The sequence below is a fragment of the Oncorhynchus clarkii genome, chromosome 15 (assembly GCF_045791955.1).
Source record: "Oncorhynchus clarkii lewisi isolate Uvic-CL-2024 chromosome 15, UVic_Ocla_1.0, whole genome shotgun sequence".
NCBI classification, from domain to species: Eukaryota; Metazoa; Chordata; class Actinopteri; order Salmoniformes; family Salmonidae; genus Oncorhynchus; species Oncorhynchus clarkii.
The window spans coordinates 11,170,917-11,177,656 of record NC_092161.1 but is presented as its reverse complement, the minus strand read 5'-3'; the positions used below and the strand labels follow the sequence as shown (position 1 = coordinate 11,177,656).

The 6,740-nt window shown below is 42.9% G+C and overlaps 1 protein-coding gene across 1 annotated transcript in view; it reads right to left on the bottom strand.

The window, feature by feature from the left end:
* The window catches only part of LOC139366904 (semaphorin-5A-like), a 289,344-nt gene extending 283,551 nt beyond the window's left edge, over positions 1-5,793 (bottom strand). The window contains exon 1 of the mRNA XM_071104648.1: positions 5,548-5,793. The gene's annotated coding sequence lies outside the window, so the exon portion shown is untranslated. The remainder of the gene's footprint in view (positions 1-5,547) is intronic.
* Between the last annotated feature and the right edge of the window lie 947 nt (positions 5,794-6,740).

The following is a 6,740-nucleotide window of genomic DNA, read 5'->3' as shown; positions in this document are numbered from 1 at the left end:
TCACATTTCACTTTTCTGTCAGGTCAGGTCATGCCAACCTCATGCCTGTCTCTAGGCCTTATAGTTAAAGTTAGGTTTTCGAGGGTGGGGGAAACTGATGCTAGATCTGTGCCGATGTCTACCCAGATCCACAAAGATGGTCCTCCATCACCCATCTTTATCCAACATCCCTAGGTGTAGGATGTCTGTGCCAAGGTTATAAGTCTCCAGCCGGGCGGCTCTTTGATACTTCATCCTACAGAAGGACCTTTACTCTAGCCAGAAGAGGCTACTGGACAGGGAAGAGAGGAGATGGTGACTAAGTGGATCTACATTAAACCTAAACCAAATGGGGGGGGGGGGGGGGGGGGGGTGATAGAACGGACCACTAGAGGGTTGGGGGGTCAGGGAGGAAGTATGTGGTTTTTAGTTGGACTATAATGTTTGCTTCGACCAGCATTAAATCAATGCCTGGGAGAATGTGCGTAAGGATTAAAACCCCATTTCAAACCAATGATTACAAACTCATCTACTATGTTATTGGAAGGGTTTTCTATGTAAGGCCAGTTTCTTTTAGTGGTCCTCTCCAGCCAGTGTCAGTTGAATTTGTAACACAAGTATTTTTAAGAGCACTGAGGAAGAGAGTAATGTCAGTTTAGATCACACACACACATGACAATGTTTCTTTTAATCCTAAACAGCATTCTGTCCTGCTCCCAATCCCAAGTCCCTTCCCCAAAGAGATGCCCAATCACAAAGCGGGTCAACAATGGTGCTGTCGATCAATCTGTCTCTATAGTGACCGCAGAGAACGCTGGGGTCCGTGAGGTCACTTTCATTCCAGTATTCTCCAAACAGCGACTAATTGCTTTGTTTGTGCTGGGGTTCCTTGTCAGCGAGCAGGCAAATTCCCAGCACAGAGCAAATATCAATCACACCAGCTAATCATATGTTGCTATTCACACCAAATGACTGGAGAGAGAAGGAGCGGGACAGAGAGAGAAAGAGAGGGAGAGAGAATTAGCTGAGAGCGAGAGAGAGACAGAGAGACAGAGAGACAGAGACAGAGACACAGAGAGAGAGAGAGAGCGAGAGAGAGAGAGAGAAAGAGAGAGAGAGAGAGAGAGAGAGAAAGAGAGAGAGAGAGGCTCAGCTGCTCTACTTCTCTGTAAATAAAGTGCACACTTCAGGGGTTGTCTTTGTGATGGTGCTTTGGAGTAGAAAGGAAGGATGTAGGGTGTTTTTCAGCATTTATTGTGTTTTCTCTGTCTAGTGAGTTTTCCTTGTTGAAACAGCTGTAATATCAACCCAGTAACTTTGCAGAGAGGCATCCCATCAGATCAATTTCCCCCCCATCGTCACCCCCCTCCACTCTCTCTTCTCCCTTTTATCTCTCCCTCTCTCTCACTTTCTATCGTGTTTTCAGGGATTTTAACGGGCCGAGCCGAGCAGGCCTTTCTGAGAGGTGAACTCTGGGAACTCTGCCAAAACTCTCAGAGTAATTCAGCCATCTGGATTGAGGTCACTGTTAGTTGCGGGGTGCACAGTATGAGACAGCACCATCCGCACAGCAGAAAAGGCTCTGGGATAACAGTAGGCTTATTGCCGTGTTCATCACCTCCTTCAGGAAAAAAAGACACATTCATAATTATTTGAAACATCCATCACTATGACAAAGTAGAGTAGAAATGTCACAAAGACCTGTATTGTTGAGTTGCGATATAAAGAGATATTTCTGAGGTAATTTCCACAGCCGCATTCATATTCGTGCGGGTCTGAGGGTTTCTGAATGCTCTCAGCAGTAAAATACAGAGGATAGCTCATCCTCCTACACCACCTAACATGATGGAAAGAGACACTCAGGATGAATCAGAGCTCACAGGTAGGGATGGAGGCCAATAAGGAGCTGATGTCGGGAGCTAGACAGTTAGGTTTCTGAGGTGTGGTGAACTCACACAGTCACATACTGAACAGGTCATACACACTGTCACCTCAAGCCCTTTAAAACGGCCCACCGTTGGGATGCATCTTATAGACAAGGGGTATTCAACTCTGACCCTACGAGGTCCGGAACCTGCTGGTTTTCTGTTCTACCTGATAATGAATTGCGCACAAATGGTGTCCCAGGTTTAAATCAGTCCCTGATTAGAGAGGAAACAATGAAACAATGCAGTGGAACTGATGTCCCAGGTCTAAATCAGTCCCTGATTAGAGAGGGAAGAATGAAACAATGCAGTGGAACTGATGTCCCAGGTCTAAATCAGTCCCTGATTAGAGAGGGAAGAATGAAACAATGCAGTGGAACTGATGTCCCAGGTCTAAATCAGTCCCTGATTAGAGAGGGAACAATGAAACAATGCAGTGGAACTGATGTCCCAGGTCTAAATCAGTCCCTGATTAGAGAGGGAACAATGAAACAATGCAGTGGAACTGATGTCCCAGGTCTAAATCAGTCCCTGATTAGAGAGGGAACAATGAAACAATGCAGTGGAACTGATGTCCCAGGTCTAAATCAGTCCCTGATTAGAGAGGGAAGAATGAAACAATGCAGTGGAACTGATGTCCCAGGTCTAAATCAGTCCCTGATTAGAGAGGGAAGAATGAAACAATGCAGTGGAACTGATGTCCCAGGTCTAAATCAGTCCCTGATTAGAGAGGGAACAATGAAACAATGCAGTGGAACTGATGTCCCAGGTCTAAATCAGTCCCTGATTAGAGAGGGAAGAATGAAACAATGCAGTGGAACTGATGTCCCAGGTCTAAATCAGTCCCTGATTAGAGAGGGAAGAATGAAACAATGCAGTGGAACTGATGTCCCAGGTCTAAATCAGTCCTTGATTAGAGAGGGAAGAATGAAACAATGCAGTGGAATTGATGTCCCAGGTCTAAATCAGTCCCTGATTAGAGAGGGAACAATGAAACAATGCAGTGGAACTGATGTCCCAGGTCTAAATCAGTCCCTGATTAGAGATGGAAGAATGAAACAATGCAGTGGAACTGATGTCCCAGGTCTAAATCAGTCCCTGATTAGAGAGGGAACAATGAAACAATGCAGTGGAACTGATGTCCCAGGTCTAAATCAGTCCCTGATTAGAGAGGGAACAATGAAACAATGCAGTGGAACTGATGTCCCAGGTCTAAATCAGTCCCTGATTAGAGAGGGAACAATGAAACAATGCAGTGGAACTGATGTCCCAGGTCTAAATCAGTCCCTGATTAGAGAGGGAAGAATGAAACAATGCAGTGGAACTGATGTCCCAGGTCTAAATCAGTCCCTGATTAGAGAGGGAAGAATGAAACAATGCAGTGGAACTGATGTCCCAGGTCTAAATCAGTCCCTGATTAGAGAGGGAAGAATGAAACAATGCAGTGGAACTGATGTCCCAGGTCTAAATCAGTCCCTGATTAGAGAGGGAAGAATGAAACAATGCAGTGGAACTGATGTCCCAGGTCTAAATCAGTCCCTGATTAGAGAGGGAAGAATGAAACAATGCAGTGGAACTGATGTCCCAGGTCTAAATCAGTCCCTGATTAGAGAGGGAAGAATGAAACAATGCAGTGGAACTGATGTCCCAGGTCTAAATCAGTCCTTGATTAGAGAGGGAAGAATGAAACAATGCAGTGGAATTGATGTCCCAGGTCTAAATCAGTCCCTGATTAGAGAGGGAACAATGAAACAATGCAGTGGAACTGATGTCCCAGGTCTAAATCAGTCCCTGATTAGAGATGGAAGAATGAAACAATGCAGTGGAACTGATGTCCCAGGTCTAAATCAGTCCCTGATTAGAGAGGGAACAATGAAACAATGCAGTGGAACTGATGTCCCAGGTCTAAATCATGTCCCAGGTCTAAATAAGTTGAGTTCAAAGATTACAGACTAAAGCCTGTTTCGTAAAATACAATGTGTTGGAGTGAATAGTTTGTCTTCAAACAGGTATTGAAGCACAAGTGTGGACAATGAAATTGTTCATGATATCTCCTTGTCTTTGTTTTCTTATGAAGCTTTACATTTGTCAATACAGACATACTGTAAGCGATTCCAGTCTCTAACTAAAGGTTCGTATAACGTAATGGGCTGACAAGACAGAATCTGTGGTGTTGGATTAGAATGGATGGCAATGTAGTGTTCTGTTACTGAGGAGTACCAAGGCAAAATGTGCCCAGGCAGAAAAAGTGGCAATCCTGATGCATTCGAAGTCAACAGAAGGGGAATGTAACACCTGCTGTATGTCCTCAAAATAACTGTCAAGTAGTCAACAACAACAAAACATATATCCAGGATTACGTAACAAAACAAGACCTTACATCAACCTCCTGTTCAATTTGGAAACATTGTCTAACAGGATTGTAACCTGTCAAAAATCCTATTGGATTAGTGATTTTTCCAAAAGAATCCTATTGAATTAGTGATTTTTCCAAAATAATCCTATTGGATTAGTGATTTTTCCAAAAGAATCCTATTGGATTCGTGAATTTTCCAAAATAATCCTATTGGATTAGTGATTTTTCCAAAAGAATCCTATTGGATTAGTGATTTTTCCAAAAGAATCCTATTGGATTAGTGATTTTTCCAAAAGAATCCTATTGGATTAGTGATTTTTCCAAAAGAATCCTATTGGATTCCAATGCAAGATTTTGGAACCTGTCCCATTAGACTCTTATGGGATGATATCCTTTAGGATTCTATTTTATAGGACCCTATAGGATTCCAATACATGAATCCAAATGAAAAATCCTATACGATTTTGGAACCAGTCCTAAAATCCTATAAAATATGTTCCAAAATCTGATTTTCTATTGGATTCTAATCAGATTTTGGGGGGAATTTTCTTTTACTAGGAAATAGTTTCTTACCAAAGTCAATTACAATAATTCACACAAAATCCAACTACATTTCACTCCAAATATGTTGTAAACTAATGTGTTACTGTGCTTCAATTAAAGCTCAATTACTTGGCTGCTGATTTGTACACATGTAATGGGTCTATGGGCACAGAGAAGATGCAAAGGGTAAGACTGACAGTGTAATCATAGGATGGGACCGGTAGGCCTACCTATGTAATTACACAGACCAAAACACCGTGAGAAACGAGCCTTAATTACCAGTGGATATTTTATTATACAAATTCATATTTGAATCGCAATGTATCGACCTACATAGGGCAGAGGCGAGAATGTCATGAAGCGCGTGTGAGGGGGAATAATCACAGCGTCAGCACCACCAAGCGGTACTAAAACATTTCAGATAAACACTGCAAACTTCTACACCGGGATATTCTTATTATTTTGTGAATAATATCATCGGCTAATATTATTATTATTATTATTATATGGTGAAAGTGTCATATGTATTTATTCTAGCTATATGAACAGTTGAATTGTGCACAACAACAGAACAAAGCAGGTGGAAACGTTTAATCTTTCTCCAGTAAAATAAAAACTCCCGAGGTTGCAGTATTTAGACTGCAAGACTGCACTTTAATCAGTTCAGTGAAAGGTATAATTCGGAAAGAAGAAAATATAGTCAAGATAATGCAATTCAAGTGCCAAGATTTATAAACCACTCACCAAATGAAATCTCCAACTACTCCCGTTCATCTAGCAGGAGCGAAGCTGCGAGTTTCAACCAGTCTGAAGAAGAAGATGAGCGTCGGCGTGGCTCAGGGAAATGAAGGTAAAGATAGAGTAATCACAGTTTGCGTTCTCATATCCAAAACGTCCAGTAACTCAGTCTCTGACTGCTCAGCACATTTCTCAGGTCTCTCTCTCTCTATGCCGTCTCTCCAGGGTCGTATATTTTTCTGTCCTCGTGTCTCCTCGCCCAGCGCGCTATGTAACTGGACACAGCAACGCACTGCTGAGCTCCGCTCCAGCTCACAGACAATCGCCTCGGTCACTGAGACAAGGGACGAGGACGCAAACCAAGCGACGCGGACACTTTAAACTTTGTTATAACTGTAGCACCAAGGATGATCTGGCGGAGCTTTGCAGAGTGCGCGCGCGGCTATGTTGGTTGCTGCGTGCAAGGCACGCGCTCTGTGATAGACATGGAGTTCGCGGGATTTTAAAAGGAACTGAAGGAACATTGCGACCCTACTTTGCTTTTTAAAAATGTTTACAAGATCAGCTTCAAAACCTCCGTTTCGTTTCTCTTGAGGTACATACAGTTGTTTTCGTCACCTCTTGTTTTTTTTTATTTTTTATTTAATATCTTTAATTAATATATCCTCTGTCAGGTGGCCCTTTACATGCACTTTGCATACGGAGTCGACAGACATACATTTTATCATGTTGATGGAACTTGTGGGAACCCATAGGCGGTCATGGCGTTCCATAAGTATGTTCTCAGAGATGAAGTCAAAAGCCTTCTTTCATTTAGCAGATCCAGAGGGATTTACCGTTAGTGCATCTTAAAATAGCTAGGTGAGACAACCACATATCACAGTCATAGAAAGTACATTTCACCTTAATAATTGACGTGGGATTATTTAAAATACTGTTTAAAGAGGTAGGGTTTCAGATTATTTTTGGAAGATGGGCAGGATGCTGTCCTAACTAAAGGGGGAAGATGGTTCCACCAGTGGGGTGACAGGACAGAGAAGAGCTTTGACTGGATTGGGCGGGAGCTGCCCTCCCGTAGGGGTGGGAGGGGCCAGGAGACCAGAGGTGGCAGAACGGAGTGCTTGGGTTAGGGTGTAAAGTTTGAGCGTTCGTTCACACCGTGGATTAATTGACCATGATTCTAGCGTCTCCGCTGCTGC